This window comes from Plectropomus leopardus, chromosome 21 (assembly GCF_026936395.1).
Source record: "Plectropomus leopardus strain MGB_pleo_1.0 chromosome 21, ASM2693639v1, whole genome shotgun sequence".
In the NCBI taxonomy this organism is placed as follows: Eukaryota; Metazoa; Chordata; class Actinopteri; order Perciformes; family Serranidae; genus Plectropomus; species Plectropomus leopardus.
In genome coordinates this window covers 25,596,010-25,614,073 of record NC_142196.1, presented here as the reverse complement: position 1 = coordinate 25,614,073, position 18,064 = coordinate 25,596,010, and the positions used below count along the sequence as shown (strand labels likewise).

The 18,064-nt window shown below is 38.2% G+C and overlaps 1 protein-coding gene across 1 annotated transcript in view; it reads left to right on the top strand.

The window, feature by feature from the left end:
- The first annotated feature begins 1,883 nt into the window (after positions 1–1,883).
- Positions 1,884–18,064, top strand: part of rnf152 (ring finger protein 152) — a 59,470-nt gene continuing 43,289 nt past the window's right edge. The window contains exon 1 of the mRNA XM_042510383.2: positions 1,884–2,404. The gene's annotated coding sequence lies outside the window, so the exon portion shown is untranslated. The remainder of the gene's footprint in view (positions 2,405–18,064) is intronic.

Below are 18,064 nucleotides of genomic sequence, written 5' to 3'. Positions count from 1 at the left end.
ATTCATCCTGACATTATCATAATTTATGGCATTTTTCATCTCCTTAGAGCAATACAGCAACATACTACTCCTCTAGTCGATTATATTAAATAGCATCCTTTTATTTCACAAGTGCTTTATGCTTTAATGTGTTTATACACCTCGAGACTATAAAGCACAAAGCCTTTCTCCTTCAACGGTTGAGTGATAATCAGTCCAAATAAGGCAAATCTGTCCTCACTTGACTTTTCACAGAGGAAACTCTTTCACATTTCTTCAGAGAGCTGTCTGAGCAGCCACACACTGCAAGAAATATCAACTGTGAAAGGCCATTCAAGCTAAAATTTGACTTTTAGATTTGCCAAGGTGATGGTCCAAGGCACTGGGGTGTCATTTACTCTGATTTTCTTTGGAGGAAGTTTAAAGTTTCGGCTTTGAGTTTGAATTTTAGCTCCTTATTCTGCTTGTGATATTTATTCTAAAATGCATTACATCCTGTATATGAGGGGTAGGAAAATAGACTAAATCAACTTATTTCTTGTGTGTATCCTGATAAAGCAATCTCTTAAAGGGACAGTTCACCCCAAAATTGATGTACATATGTTTCCTCTTACCTGTAGTGCTGTTTTTCAGTGTAAAGTGTTGTGAGTTGCTGATTGTTGGTGATATCAGCCGTAGAGATGTCTGATTTCTCTCCAGTATCATTCAACTAGATGGCACTTGGCTTGTGGTGCTCAAAAGGGGGAAAAAAAGAAAAAAAACAAACAATAAAAAAATAAAAATAAATAAAATAAAATAAAAAACTCAACAGCTATCTCTCCAGAAATCATGACGTGGTTGCTCAAAATAATCTGCAGACTTTATTGTGAGCAGTTTCATGTAGGAAATGTTTCACATTGACTGTTATTCTTTATATATATCACAGTGACACAAGCCTCCTTATGTACATGTATGCTATAAAAACACAGAGGAAGTAAAGCAGAAGGCTTCCTTTATATTGGTTTGGCCTTTAAAGGTGGATATTGAATTAAAAAGAGGTTCTCGCTGTGGTGAGGATTTGTGAAATGCTTGTGATAGACTTTGCCCTTTGCCCCTCTGTGAGGGCAGGGGGCGGTTTTTATGATTCAGTAAAGGTTGTGTGTTAAGGTCACAGCAAAGCTAACGGGGGCATTTGGTTTGAGGTCGAGGGGTACTTGGGCAACAGGTTGGGGGACTTTGGCTGCCCCCCCCATGACACAGGTATTTCTCCAAACTCAAGGACAGTGATTTGGTTTCAGTTTGACTGCAATTTAAACCAGCCATAGAGTGACCATCACAAGCTGCTATGACCAGCTAAACCATCAAAAATGATGCAAAAACATACCTTAAACTGGTCAAACAAGCTGGTCGACCAGCTTAACCATTTTAAGGCTGGAGATATAGTTGCTGTCAATGACACATACGTGTATGATGGCTGTCATGCATCCCGTCAGTTTGGTGCATTGGTTTGGTGCATCAGCTGTGCACGTCCTAAAAAACTAAGTACATATATAGCCAGCAGGGGCAGTGTTGAGGCAGAGTGGATGTGACGGAGTAAACATGGCAGCTGGGATTACAAATGGCGAAAAGCACACAAGAAACATAATCAACGTTGTCCAACTGGCTTCATTTAGAGGCCTTATGTACCACCAATATTGTCACCGCTGTTGCCTTTTCTGCCGAGATAGCAACTTAGGGCAGAGATAGCAACAAAAAAAAGTACCAATATGAGCATTTGGGTCTAAAAACTGGACACTGGGCGATAGGAAGGTACTTTGGTAATCAGAGGGGCATTTTGGGCCACCACAGAGGAAACTGGGTAAACTCCAGGGGTAAATTAGGACATCTGGGCCTCCCGCGTGCAGCACAGGCTGTGCCCCTGTGCGCGCGCCTCTGCCGCCACTTTAAAAACTGTGTCACAGACTACAAAGCCATGTCAGGATGGACATTTTTTGCAGTGCAGTCAGAGCCACCAAAAAGGCAGCGGAGCGCAGCGGTGCAGCAGGACTCCCGGCTGCCGGCTCGGCTCTGCTCACCGCCGGACACACTCGCGTCACATCACGCCTCCGGCCCGCTGCGGTGACACGGTTTCCTCCTCAGCGTGTCACCTGAAGCCCGTTAACGTTCGTGTTTTTGCTGCTTCAGTGAGAGGGCGGATCCGCTCTCACAGAGAGGCAGTACAGCGGGAGTGGGAGGGCTCTTCAGTGTTTTCGCTGGTTTGAAACAGAGGAAGAAAACAGCGAGCAGCCACGCCGCCCACCAAACAAGGCGAAGCGCGCAACAACAATTTCGCAACCGCCGCCGCCGCTGCTGCCCCGATTAAACCCACAGAGGAGCGGAGGAGAGCAGACACACGCACAGGGGAGCTCTGCTGCAGCTGCTGTCCTGCACAGGAACTAACAAAAAGGTAAGATCTACGTTTCTCTCTAAAAATGATCATTTCTTGCGTGCATGGAGTCTGTCTGGCGGAGCACTGAGGAACTTGTGAGGTTTTTTTTGCTTTGTTTGGTGCTGTAAGGTGGCAGCTGCATCCCTCCGGTTTGGCTTTGTCTGCACACTTCTGCATGAGCATTGTGTTCAGTCAGTCATGCAACGCGACAGGCATGATTGTGGCGTTGATTGATGAGAATAAGAAATCTTTCTTTTTTTGAGTGTGGACTTTGTTAACCCCTTGAAACCAGAGCAAATTGGCTGGATTTCTTTCAAAAATACGTAGGGAGATGGCAGTGAGTAAAGAAAGAGAAAAATGACACAAAAAGTTCAAGAAAATTGCCTGTAAATTTGTTAAAAAATAAATAAAAAACGACAACAAAGAAATGGCCTTCGAAAAAGTGCTTAAAAATTCTATAACATAATTTTAAATACATAACTATGATAGTTATATCTATTTAAATCTAAAGCCACTAAGTTGTTATTGTAGGACGTTTCCTAACGAATTGCTCATTGCTTTTTTCTCCATGTTTTTGAAAGGAATCACATCAATACGCTCAGGTTTCAAAGGGTTAAATGCAGCTTTTAATGATTTTTAAAAGGCATTTTATTTAGATTATTCCCTCTTTTTCTTCATTTCTTCACAAAGCTCCGCCGTTTTTAGTGCCTTTTTGGAATCAGTGAGTCCCTTTTGTTGTTTCTCAGTCAGGCTTTGTGTTGTTATCTGGGTTCCTGTACCTTCATCAGACTGCGTGCAGCAGGGGTCTAATGGCATTGTCACCCATTGTTATGCTGATTGGTTAAAGACAAATAAACGTGTAGATATATCCCACTTCTGCATACATATAAACAGGAATAACGGCTTTTATTTTATATTTTTATTTATTTTTAGACATTTAACTCTTTGAAACCTGGAGTGACATCACTTTGCATAGGTTGCTTTCAGTTGCCTCTCACCATTATTTCATAAATATGGGGAAAAAGTCAAAGAGCAACCTGGTATGACATGCTTGGCATTTTTGAATTGCAAGAAATTAGTAGATTTAGAAAATTATTGGAAAAGAAAAAGCTAAAAATGCCTTGGGGTAAAAACTATATTTATAATGAATTATAAAATGATTATATTTTATTCTCTTTATTTGTCTTAAATTTCATTTTATTTTTAATATAATTATAATAAATAAATATTTACAGAATTATTGTATTTTATTTATTAATATTTTTAAATTTTATTTTATTTTTTGTTTCTTTTTTGTTTTGTCTTTAAAAATGTTTTTCTTCTATTCTATTTTCTTGTGCTTTTTAAAAAAAATTTTATTACAAATTTCTAGCTAATTTAGGGTAATTTTTCCTTGCTCATGGCCTTTCTCTCATGTTTTTGAGAGGAGTCAAGCCAATTGCCTCAGGTGTCAAAGGGTTTAAGAGCACCATCCGTGCAGCCTCTTCCTTCAATTATCATTTTTGTGCAAAATTTGAAGTTTTAATTATCTGTCAGCCACCTCCTGGAGTTAAAAGTGTGAGGAAGTAATGAAATGTAAGTGGCTAGTTTCCTCTCGGTGTGTTTTCAGATGCAGAATTAGAGTTGATAAGCAGCAGAGCCACAGGCCATCTGTGTCTTACCTGCAGAGAAGAGCTTGTTGTTTCAGTTTTGTGGGAAAAAACTCATTTCCAGTTATCTGAATTTAAAGTTGGTCGTCATTATGTTTGTGTATTCTTCCTCCATGAATGTTAAAAAAGCTTGTAATCCCCCTGCTTTCTTTTTTATTTTATTTTTTAAAAGCCTCATTTGCTGCTGCTGGACTTCATCCAACATTTAGGATGTGTCAACCTCTCACTTAATTCTTTGCTAACTTAATTGCCTGCAGGATTACTGTGTGAGAACGGGAGTTTACGTCTGTTGGATTTCTTCTTCTGCAACCTTGAGCTGTTTCCTCCTCTTTTAAACCATTTCCTGCTGTTTTGTGTGTGTGTGTGTGTGGTACACTGATGATGGCATGCAGTTATTTATGGGCGCTGCATGTGTGCCTACAGCTGTATAATTTGGGTTTGACGTGCGAGTTGTTTGGACAAAATATGGAATTTAAAGATTGTTATCAAGGCACAGGGGCATAAAGTCGCCTATTCCCCCCCAATTTCTTTATCCTGCACAGCACGTTCTGTCTTTCTACACTTCCTGAGATGTGTTCAAAGACAATTATTTTCAACACATATTAAAGGTTATGCAACATGTGGGCAAAAAATGAAGGTTTAAGAGCAGATTTTGACACATTTTTAAGATTAAATTGAAAGTTCAGGACCCAATTTAACCCCTTTGAGTCCTGAATCGACATCAGTTTTCTTGTGCAGCATTCAGATGCTTTTCACAAGCATTGAAATCTTTGAAACATCGAGCAAACTGGTTTGATGTCTTTCAGAAACATGGAGGACAAAAAGGCAATCAGCAATTTTGCAACAAAATTCCCTGCAAATTGCAAAAAAAAAAAAAAACAAAGCAAAAGGTGACAAAAAATTACTAAAAAATCTAAAAAAAGAAAGAGAGAATCATTATAAAAAAGAAAAGAAAGAAAAAAGAAAGAAAACCATATTTATAATTTTTCTGATGCTCACTAATTATTATTTATTTGTATATTTTTTTGTTTTTAGCATTTCTTTCAAGTCATTTCCTGTTTTTGTCCTAATTTCAGATAATTTACTTGTAATTTATTTATTTATTTTTTTACTATTATTTTCTTATTTTTTGGGAGGCAATTTTTGAAAAGAAAAAAAAATCTCATTGTTTGCTTTCTGTGTTTTTGAGAGAAATTTGCTCAGGTTTGAAAGGGTTAAAGGCACCCTCCAGTTTAAACATACAGCCTTAATGTACTCATCACGTGCAGCTCTGCCCTCTGTGTGTATGTATCTTGGCTTCGGCTCGGAAACTTTTTAATGAAAGCCAGAGGGCGTTGAGTTTGAAGGGCGTGGACGTTCGCCAAACATGGAGGAGTCTAAGGAAGGATTCTGGTCAGTTGCATGATGGGAACTGTAGGATAAAGGGTTGTTATAGCTTGGCATGTGCTCCTGATTAGAACTTAGTATGTTATTTTTTTTCTTTAAACCTTTATTTTAGGATTTTCACTATAGATCAAACGCTCAGCACGACACTTAAACATCGCAGCTGTGAAATTCTTTGAAAATAGAAAACATGGCTCTATATCCGCAGAGTGTCCTGCCGGCTGATACTGCAGACCTGCTGAGATTGTGCCTATTTTTTTTTTTTCCTTAATTTTGTGGAATCTTTTCTTGATTTTTGGGTGAATAGGATACATATATAGAGTTTATAAAAACTTTTCTTGTCTGTTTGAATAATGTTTATTAATGTAAAGGATAGACATGGATTGAAACTGGAGCTTGATCGGTGAGCAGAGGCATACAAGCATGAGCAAACTATTTTTTTTCAATGATTAGATAATTATCCATGTTACCTGATATGGATTGACCACGCCCAAATCAACCCACCTTCAATAAACGGCGAAAACATAAAATGATAATATTTCAAATTTGGATTGAGGCTAATGTCTGATCATTTAAAAAAAAAATAAGATAAATAATTATTATATAAATTATATAACTTTATTTTTTTTATTTAACACATAAAATAAATGAACATTTGCATATGTAAAACACAAATGTTTCAAATAATCAACAAACAAACAACAAGAATATCGTCTCTGGCCACACAAAAAAGTGTAAATTCAAATGATTTATTGATTATTATAATAATGAATATTATTGAATAATAATAAATAATAATATCACAGGTAAGACAGTGCAGTAGAATAATTAAAAATGTGTCAACAGCAGAAAAGACTATAACAAAAACATATATAAAACGTGTAAATAAAAACAAATATATATCTAAAAGGATACTTATACTTACAATGATAAATATCTAATAGTTTTTGATGCTTTTTTATTATGCATGTGAGACTCTAAATGATACATTAAGTTAAGTTTTTGGTGATTTTGGTTCCCAGAGGCTTAAAGTTCAGTGTGCTTGGCTGTTACATTCCAGTCGAGTAACTGGACAGAGATCAGCGTTGGTGACTCACGAGGAAACAATGTAGTAACAAGTATTAACAGGCCCACATGTTGCAACAACAACAACAACAACAAGCATGCAGGAGGACAAATACTTCAGTCTGTGTACTTATTTCATTCAGTACTTGCATTACTGAGAGAACCAAACCGCAGCGCACACATACACTGTTTATATTTTTCGGATCAAACTGTTGCAGGGATGTTTACATTCCTGCATTTCTGCTTTGTTAAAGTTCACACCAGCTGATTTATATCCTGCAAACACCAGTCACATGAATTCATAAGTTGCTTGTTTATTGGACAGAGTTGCCAGGTTTGAGAATTTGGCAGCGAGAGACGGGCAGTCGAAACAAATCTGATCACACTCTGCGTTTTTGAGGGAAACGTGATGGATTTGACGGCTTGTTTATACACTTTGCGCACAAAGAAGAATTTCACCCGTAAAACCTGTTGTGTCTGTTGTCAATCCTGTTTCTTGGACTCATATTTGGCACCTCTCACAGATTTTGGGGCTCTCAGTAATTTAAAAGCTGCTGAGGCATTTCACCAAAAGAAGCCCATTGTGCTCTTTGTTTAGAGACAAAATGTGGAACAATGTGAGAAAGAGCAAAGGTCCGGAGCTGCAAAGAAAACGGTTATCTCAGTTATTTAAAATGCATCAGTTAGTTCAATTTGCGCAAGTCAGAACAAGATAAGGAACTTGAGTTATGTAAAATTCTGAGCATTTTCGCTGGGGAATATAGAGGTGTGGTCGAAATATCAGGAACACCTGTATGAGGTAATGCAATCAGTGACGGCCCTGCAGCAGATCAAACTTTTTCAATGTGAAAATGTTTGATTTTGTTCAAACTTTCATGTTTAAGAGTTATAACTGTGCTAGGATAAGCTCCAACAACCTCTTAACCCTCAGACAGAATGAGGAAAGATGGCCAAAAGTATGTGGACAGGGTTTGTTTCAGATCTAGGGCTGGTTTTCCCAGATAGTGTGCTTCCAACTTTTTGTGTTTGTGTTTGTCCCTTTCTGTTTGTACTTTTGAAATCAGAGTCGATTTGCCGATTTGCCTTTCCATTGTCAGTTAAGACACGCTGAGACGTGCTGAGCTGCACTCAGGATGTTTAGTCACGGGTTCTGGATTCTTGTGAACGTGATATCTCAAGAACATCTTGAGGGAATTTCCTCAAATTTAGCACGATTGTCCACTTAGATTCAACGATGAGCTGATTACAGTTTGGTGTTCAAAGGTCGAGGTAAGCTTGGATTTGTCTCATTATGCAGGTTTCTATTAAGCCTCAAATTATATACATTAAAGTTGCTAATAGAAAATTTGTCTAATGGAAAAATGTCGATTTTGAAAAAAACTCCCATTTATTGCAAAATAGTTTTTACGCTTGCATGAAGTGGCCTTCCAGGAGATTCAAAAAAGCCATATTTTGCAAAACTGCAATAGAAACTCTTTACATTTTTGGCTTTTCTAGGTCACATGATGCTATGGCTATGTACTTGACAGCAGGAACCGGCTCCCTCATGATGCAGCAGGAGCTACAAGAGCTGTTGTTGCATCGCATAACTCCCTTTAAAAGTGGAGTGCATCATCCGAAGTTTTGAATCTCTCAGAGAAATTGTGGACGATCACCTCCCAGAAATTTAGAAGTATAAATTAAGAGTAAATATTAGCCACTTTTTCTTCCAGTTTAAGTCCAAAAGTGTTAAATTGCAATATATTTTATCCTCTCGGTACATTAAATCAACCTTTTCATTCACTACGTTTTTGTGAAAGTTACTTTTCTTTTCGCCCAGCAGAAGCAGAATTAATATGATTTCAAAGTCGTTAAATGTCCCTCTAGAAGAACTTGAGATTATGCAAATAAATCGGACTCAGCCGCTGCAGCCGGTGCGACTAAATGTCTGGGGAAATATGTCACCTTATATCACTTACCAATATTTACTTGGCTTTATCTAACAGCTGCCTGATCGGCTGTGCGAGCAGTCAGAGGGAATGAAGGTAAACATCGCCTGTGAGTTTGTCGAGGCGGCGAGCTTCAGACACGTTCACAGCTTTGAATTTGTCCTTTAAGAGCTTAACTTGTCCTGGCATCTTATTCCAGATGCTTTTTTATTGTCCTTCTCTTACTTTGGAGGGGTGTGAGATGTTTGAAATGTGACTCTGGGAGTTTGGCATCAGAAAAAAAGGTCGCAGCTTTATTTTGTGTCAAATTGAAACAGGAACCATAGTTTTTAAGCCTCTTTCAGGTTGCAGATCATTCTTTGGAATCTTTGCATTAATTTTCCAGAGAAACATAGTAAAAGTTCCTCCCATGCTGACACTTTCTTTGCACTTTTTAAGTAATTAATTGTATCCGCGATCATTAAAATAAAGCGCCAATACAGATAATCGGCAAAATGCCAAATATTGGCCCCGATAATCAGCCATGCTAATAATCTGTAGACCCCTGCTGTATACTAAGTATGACATAAAACTGAGTGTGTTGAGGTCAAACTGCATAGTTTGTTTCGGTAGTACTTTTACGTAAGTACAAGATCTGAGTACTTCCTCCAGCGCTGGCTCAGTGTTTTGGAGAGTGCTGCAGACTGTATTCTGACTGATTTTGTGGCGCACAGCCGAGTTAACCAGATTCTTCCTCTAAAATAGAGATTTAAAGTGTTGATGTTGTGCAGCGTTAGCAGCCTGTGGCCTCGTCGCTGCATCACTTAAATAAATATGACAAGATGTTCATTAACTAGATCAATGATTTCATGTGAGCCTCAGACTGAACGCGTCGAGCTGACGCCGATGTGGGCTGATGGAGGATCCACCGCCCGCAGGATGAGACCGCGTTCTCCGTCAGCAGATATTTCTGCCCTCGGCTCGTTGTTTCTGTAACCTCTCCGGGGCCCTTCGCTCCTGCTCTGCGGCCCCTCCATACATCATTTCCCACTTTATTCTACTCTCCATTTTCCAAAAACTGCAGCTCCTTCGTCTCCTCCATTAATTTCTCCTCTCCCAGGACAGTTGGCAGGTTGGCTCCCACCTTTCCCTCGGCTTCATTTGCATCTTGGCTCCACACGGCTGCCCAAGTGTTTTCTGGGAGTCAGGTGGCTAATTGGTTCCCATCTGTTGGGAGAAAGCGGCCTTTATGGGATCGTGGGTAATTTGTGTCAGGAGTTTTTACCATATTGATTCAGTTTTTTTCCCTCCCTGCCCAGAGTTCACACCCTGTTATCTCTTTGTTTTCTTCATATTGCTGCAGCAGGTGAGCTCTGGGAGTCCAGAGTTTGGGTAGTTTTGGGTTTCGAGTGCTGTTGGAATATATGTCAGCACAAAATGCATGATTTAGTTTTTTCTGTTAATCTGTCAGTTGTGAAGTTTTCTGATGCAAGAGGCAGAGCAGAGATGTTAAAATCTGTTTTATTTTGCACTGCTGGTGGAAGAAGTATTCAGGTCCTTCACTTCAGTAAAGTACCAATATTACAATATAGAAGTACTCCACTACAAGTGAAAGTCCTGCATTGAGGACCTTAAAAGATACTTTCTACGTAGAGTTGGTGTTTGGTTTGTCTGTTCTGGGCTACTGTAGAAACATGGCGGTGTAACATGGCGTTCTATGTAGACGAACCTGCTTCCTATGTAGATATAAAAGCCTCATTCTAAGCTTAAAAAAACGCAGTTGTCCTTATTTTCAGGTGATAGTACACTAAAGATATACTCATTATTTTGTATTGTCCCAAAAAAATCTCCCAAAATCCAAACTATCTCACCCTTTGAAACATGGAACAAAAAGACATGGAGAAAAAAAGAAATTGCCATCTTTGCAAAAAATGGCCCTCAAATCGCAAAAAAAAAAAAAAGTAAAAGCTGACAAGAAAATTACCAAAAAATTAGCTTTACTAGAAAATTACCCCCCCCCCCCAATTATAATTAATTTTATAATAATTTTATATTTTAAAAATTATATACATATATATATATATATATAAACATGTAATATAATTAAATTTAATTATTTATATTTATTTAGGTCATTTTCTTGTTTTTTTCCCTCTTATTTTCAGGTAATATTCATGGAACTGTTTACCAAATTTTTGGTTGCTCAGTGCCTTCTCCTTATGTTTCTGAAAGAAATCAAGTCGAATTGTTCATGTTTCAAAGGGTTAAAGTAAAAGACGTTATAGTGCACTGCTCTCAGCTTCTCTGCTCTGCTGTTTTGATCAGATTAAGTGAACTTCCTGCAGTGCATCCGAGGCTTTAATTTCACATCACTTATCTGCAGCGTGAGTTGTGTGTGTGTGTACAGATATAAGTTCAGAGGAGGAAGTGGCCAGGTCCAACGACCCAAAAACAGGAAGTTACAGGAAACAGCGAGACGCTTGTTTCAGACAGTTTGTTGACTCGTGTGCTACCTGGAGAAAACAAATAATTTGAGTCAGCAGAGCGCCGAGCCAGCAGAGACTGTTGGCTCTCGTCCACACTGAACTTTTCTGCTCCTCTTTAACATTCAGCAGCGACAGAGAAAACTGTGTTTGGTCTCTGAGGGCGAGCGTTTATAAAAAGTCTAGACTGCAAGATGAACCAAATCCAGCTTGTTGATGATATCTGAAGTCTGCAGGGATTTTCTCATGCATCAGTGTGACCACTTTAATACACATTTTTTACAATCGACTTGACCTGATACTGAAGTTCTCATGATGTTTTGCAATAAATCTTGATTGTAAAACTTTCTCATTTTCTGCCTTTGGAGGTAAAACATGTTATGCTCATGCTTTATCCTGGAAGTATTTATTTAATTTCATGCATTTGCTATTTTGGTAAATTGTGCAGCAGAATGAATCTAGTTCAGTGTAACCTTATTGAAATAATCAATCAAATAATCAAAGTCATGAGATACATATTTTCCACATTGCATAAGTTTCTGTTGTTTTTGGTTTTTTTCCATCACAAGTAATTAGATTATGAATCAGTGTTTCTCCGACACGGTTCTGCAGAAAAGCTGCCCGCCTGTGAAACATGTTTCTGTTAGGAGTAGTAGTCACTTAATCCTTTAAAAACTGGATCGACATCAGTTTTCTTGTGCTACGTTTAGACGCCTTTCACAAGCACTTTGACCGTTTGAAATTTGAGCAAATTGGTTTAATCTTTTTTTTTTAAACCATTGGAGAAAAAAAGAAATAACCAACTTGTTAAGAAACGTCACCAAAAATTGCAAGAAATTTGTAAAAAAAAAACAAAAAAAAACTAAAAATTTGTTTTAAAATAGAGTAAAGGATTATTAGATTTTTTTTTTTTTTAAGTTTTATAAATATCAAAACTTAGCAGTAATGTAACGATATAACGGTAATGTCATTGTTTGAGAAGAGAAGATGACTGATTAAAATTCTGTAATAATTAATGATAAAATGTATATTATTTTGGGGTAAATTAGTTGTTTTATTAATCCAGTAATAAAAAATAATCTTTGGAATTGAATAGTTTAATTAATCCAGAAAAATGAATCAATAGGTGCAGCTCTAATAAACGGCTCATTTTAAGGTCGCGAAAACACAACAATTCTTATTTTCAGGTGATTATACATAAAAAAACATACTTATATTATATTATATTTCTGGAAATATATCCCCTGAAATCCTACACACGTAGCTTTTTAACTGTTCAGATATGTCCAGAAAATGTTGCTTTCAACACCAAGAACAAATAATCTTGTTTTCCATATAAAAAATAGATTGTCCTCTTCTGAAAGTGTCTTTCAGGAAGACGTGACAGTAAACTGTATTCCAAAAATGATTTGCATTAGTGTCATTATCATGATTTATATTGATGTATATTTTCTGAGTGTTTATATCCGAAGAAAAGCTCTCCTCTGTGACCTTCACCTCTCCTCCTCCTCCTCTTCATCACTGTGCATTTTTATTCATTATGTTTTGCCACACGCTTCCCTCCTGAGAGCGAGATGTCGCTGATGAATCAATTTCAAGCTCTTTCTGAGAGCTTCCTGACAATTGACGGGGTGCCGGCGTTGACCTTCTGTAATGAGGTAAGGTCTCGATATCTGCCGGCGGGGGGTTCCTCCTCTGCTGAAGGAGAGACTGAAAAACAGGGCTGCAGACTGGAGCTAAATTTAATTTGCCATAACAATAAAAAAAAAAACAGAAGAGAAGAGGAGGAGATGAGAAGCGGATGAGTTTTAAAGTGGCAATTGAGTGGAGATGATAGAAGTAACTGGCGGCGTCAGACCTCCAAGGTTATCCCACAAACTGAGACGCTGTGAGAGAATTGCACACATCCGTTTAATGCACTTATTGTGCTTTTAGTTTCCTGATATTTTGATGGTCTGCAGCCGGCTCGCGAGCTGATACCGCCGTGTTTCTCTGGCACTCCATTTGTTTAGCTGCTCTATCTAGAATGAGGCTTTCGTGAATACAAACAGGTGCATTGATACACCTGCTGACTCCTCCATCTATCCTTAATGACAGTATTTAATGCCGTTTTTGGGGGAAGCCGTGAACCTGTGGCTCCGCTCGCTTCCTCTCCTGCCCAGGATTCCTGAAAAGGATCCAATTGGAATCAATCACCGTCTGCCCGGCGTTCCTGTTGTTTTGTGGGTGTCTCCTGCGATGATAGATGCCGTTATTTCTGTTTGCAGGATGGATTGTAAACGGTGACGGATGGTGAAGGCTAATGCATCGTCTATTGTCAGAGGAAAATCATTTACCTTGCTTTCACAATCCATTAAGTCAATGAGAAGAAGAAAAGTTGGATCTGCAGAGGTGCTTTGAGTCCGCACATGACGCTGACGGATTATATCTGTGGATACTGCAGCTTAGACATCATACATGCAACTTTATGGACAATAATTCATGTTTCAGTGTGGGAAATCGCAACCGCTCAAGTCACAGAGAGTAATCACCCTCCAGGTGCCATTTTGGGTGCAGATTGTTTGTTGTTGAGAAGCCAGTGAACTTCCAAATATTCCAGCCTCTGGTTTTTAATGCACTGGTTAACCTTTTGAAACCTGGATCGATATCAGGTTTCTTGGGCTGCATTCACTTTCTGAAGTTATTTGAATTTATGAGCGTTATTTGAATTTTTGAGCAAATAGGTTTGATTTCTTGAATGGCCAACATGGCAAGAAATGTCCCAAAAATTCCAAGAAATTACTAAAAGGTGACAAGAAAATAATCAAAAAATTAGTTTAAAAAAAGGGGAGGATGATGAGAAAATTATTAAAAAATTCTAAAAAAGTACAAAAAGTGTGTGTGTATATATATATATATATATATATATATATATATATATATATATATATATATATATATATATATATATATATATATATATATATAATGCAACTAATTCAATTTACAACAATACCAAATAAAAGTGGGGAAAAAAATAAATTATTAAATATATGAAAACTTGAAAACCAGAGACTATTTGGCATTTTCTTTCAGAAGAAAAAATGACAAAAAAATGAACTGACAACAATTAAAAACTAACTGACCAGTTTTTAAGCCTGCAAAATCTCAAGAAAAGTAGAAAAAAATAGGGCCATTAATATCTATCACTACCTATCCAAAAACAAAGTGAAAATGCTCTTTTGCTTAAAAAAATGAAAAAAAAATTTGGTTGTCAAAATATTTGCCATTTTCATGATATGATGGCTGAGTTTCCCACTGAAGTGAACAGTAAGTCATGCCAGGCTACATGCACCACGGCCCTGAAACTAATTGGAATGCAGCTGTTATTAATCTCAGTAGTTGCACTGGTTGCTGTTTTACTTCGACATGTCCAAATATCTGCTTTGTCTGCTTCAGTTTGTTCTTTAGTGCATTAGACTCTAATAGAAGTAGCTGGACCCGTAATCGTGAGAAAAGATATTGAGTAAAGGCTCCAGCATTGTTGCATGAGTGCGCAATTACATAAAAGACCTTGCTGCAGGCCTCTGGAAATCAGTACGATCTGTGGACGTGCCAGCTGTGTGTAGCACATTATAGTGATGACATCATTGTGTGTTATTCCTTCAAACACAGCTGCAGGAGGAAACTAGACCACAGACCAACAGCTGGGCAAGTTTTTCTTTATCATGAAATGTCCACGCATATCCCACAGACTCACGGTGGGAATTGTTTTTCCTAAAATCCCCAAAAACTCCTAAAATCCTAGAAATGTCCTTAAATCCTAGAAATGGCCTTAATTCCAGAACTGTCCCTAAAATCCTAGAAACATCCTAAAATCCTGGAAATGTCCCAACATCCCAGAAACTTCTTAAAATCCCAGAACAGTGCTACAATCTCAGAAATTACCTAAAATCACCCAACAATCCTAACATCCCAGAAAAGTCCTAAAATCCCTGAAATGACCTAAAATCACCCAAAAAATCCTAAAATCCCAGAAACATCTTAAATCCCAGAGAAGTCCTAAAATCCCAGAAATGTCCTAAAATCCCAGAAACTTCTTAAAAATGTCCTAAAATCCCTTAAAAAGACCTAAAGTCTGATAAATATCCTTAAATTCTACAGTTGTCTTAAAGTCCTAGAAACATCCGAAGGTCTTAGAAATGTCCTAAAATCCCAGAAGCATGTATGGGTCTGCTGCGACTGGCCCCTGGCCTCCTGTCATTTTGCAAAATTGGCCCCCAAGCAAAGTAAGCTGAGTATTCCTGCTGTAGATGATGGCAGCTCTCCATCTGCAGTAAATAAGTTCCTCAGTGGACGTCTTTGTGCACGTGTGCACGTGTGCAGGCGAGTGTGCACGGAGGCTGTTCAGCCCTCTGAGTCACCTGCGGTCTGGTGTCAGACATGCGTCATTGGGTCATACATCCTCCCCCCCGAGGACGGACCTGCGAGGTGCCATCACACCTCAGAGTTTTTATTGTGTTTTTTATGTTACTGCAACACACCCGAAAATCCATCGACCTCGGTGAGAATGACTTCTGCTCCAGGGACGCAGAGGGATCAGAGCAGCGCACTGAGCTCTGCTTTATTGTTCAGTTTCAGTTCAGAGCTCACTCTGTGAGCAGCTGATGGATCCGTGTCGAAAAGTGATTTACAAGAACTATTAACACAAAATTCAGTCTGATTTAGACCTTCATTCTCTCCCATAGTTTATTCATGAAAGTTATCACTGAGATCAAAGACAAAAATTTGTCTGATCAGAGCTACTTTCATTTCTTGAGTAGAATAAGCAACATTATGAATACAGCCTCCTCATTCATTTTAGTGGCGACTTTCAGATGCACTAAATTTTCTGTTTTTTTTTTTTACCCTTTATCCTGAAAAAGGATGAAGGATTATTCTTGCTGATTACATGGATAATAAAATTAAATATTTTTTTAATTTTCCTGTTAATATGAGCCGTGCACACTTCAGTTATCGTGCTCTATCATGTTGTTTTTCATTTCAAAATATGGAACAACTGGCGCCACTTTCTCCATGGTGCTTATTTGCTTAAAAACAGCAGTTTTTCCACCGGTGGTGGACTTTTTGGATCGAGTGACCACAGGTTTCCAGTCGCCAGAAAAAAATGCTGGCAGTATACTTTTCTGCAAAACATAGACAGTAGATATAAAATATTTGCACATTATTATGTAGCGCACATACTCTACCGCAGGAAATGGCACTTCAGAATAAAAGCTCTGTGCTGGTGATTCACTGTTTTTCAAAATTAAGTGTTTTTATCCATTTTGAATGGACCTTGGACCCACTTTATGACAGCGACCCACCAACTGGGAACCTACTTTACACTGCAGCAATGCTGTGGTTAATGTGTTGTTTTTATACACATAAATTACTTGGTTATGGATGGTAAAAAGTCATATTTTTTCTAAAAATACCCCATTTGGGAAGTAATATCCCAGCAGAAAAAAGCAGTCTCTGTAAAAAAAAAAAAACAACCACTCATGCTTTTATGCCCAAAAAGCTGCTGAAAACGTCAGAACGGGTCCCTGCAAAACGCCCACATCTGGCACCTAAAAAGCCTCAAAAAAGCAGCAATGACTCTCAAAATCACAACTATTTTTGTTTTTTGTTTATCTTAAATAATGGTCTATAGTGATCTGCAGCTTGGAAAGCAGGTCGTCATAGTAACACGCCAACCAGCGATTGATGTGATAGGTATAAAACATACGAATGAAATTCATTTGTGGTTTGCAGAAACGCCATGGGTGCATATCCATATTTCCACCTTTCATGACGTTAAAATTAGGTGTGTTTCTACGTCTGACTTATTTGTGCATGCATCTCTACCCCAAATCCTTGCAAACTGTTGGATTGTGTAAAAAAAAGCTCCTAAAACCTGAATAATACAGCCAAATCATACATGTCTTAATTGGAAAATGCTAAACTTGTAATATCAAAACAGAATTTGCTGATTGCATGACCTGTATCTATTGAAATATTGTCATATTTGGAAGAATAGTTGAATAATAATGTGCATTTAAATGATATTTTTTATTCAAACTCGACCTCCTGGATCCTGTTTTTATCTACTTGTTGGGTTGTCTAAAGTAACTTGTAAAAATATCCTCCAGAATTTTGCATGTTTGTGTCATTTTTTTTAGTCTGAATATGATTCCTGAAAAGAGCAAAGAAATTTTTCCAGTGCAGGAAAAAACAGAAATATCCCCAAATAATTTATTGTAGTTTTTTTTAAAACATACAGTAAAGTTAAAGAATGCTTTAAGTACAAATCAAAGACACTAAACGTGTCAGGGTCACTGTGGCTGGAATACTAAACCTGAAGCCACAGACATGACGTCTTTGTCTTTCAGAGGCGTTAATAAATGTTTTTTTACTTCATAAACTTTGTGTGTAATTTGCTTTTATGAGAGAGCAAAGAGCAGAGGAGACTCTTTAACTTTGTCATTGTTGCCCAGAATAAGGAGCTTTTAATTTGACAGGGGCGTGGCGCCTGATTCGTTCAAACGACCCAGATATGATTGACGAGCCGGATTGTTTATGGTCGATTTACGACGCAAGTCATGAGCGGCGGGATTTGCATGATGATCCAGTGTTGACTGGCTGGAGGAGAGTTTCTGTCTTTTTTTTTTTCTTTTGAGGTGAATGTGTCACTTTTGATCAGATGGCAGCGGGATGCAGGACCTGAGGGGGGGTGCGCATCAGAAGCAGATATGCAGGGTGATGGATGTGTGGTATTTTAGATGGATGAGCTTGTGTAACATCATTGAGCTGTGAAGGTCCACAGTACATAACCCTCCCAGCAGCGCGCAGTGGGTGATGTATCGACAGAGCGACATAGGACTCCAGGGAGTCATTTACAGGTGACGCCGCTCTGCACCTGACCTCCTGACCTTTAATGAAACAGACGATGAGCTACATTCAACACACACGGATTTACACTCCGCTCGCCTCAGGCTGAAGTGACACCTGTCGTGTGACCTCTTGTGCACATAAATTACTCTTGAAAAGTTTGTTATCTCCTGCCACAAAAGTACTCCTCTGCATGTTTGAACGGTCTTGGCTTGTAGAAAGTCGTCTTTACAAATAGATTTTGTTCCAGAATTTGTTTTTGCACTTGGAGAACAAACTGCTGCAGCCAGACTGACAAAT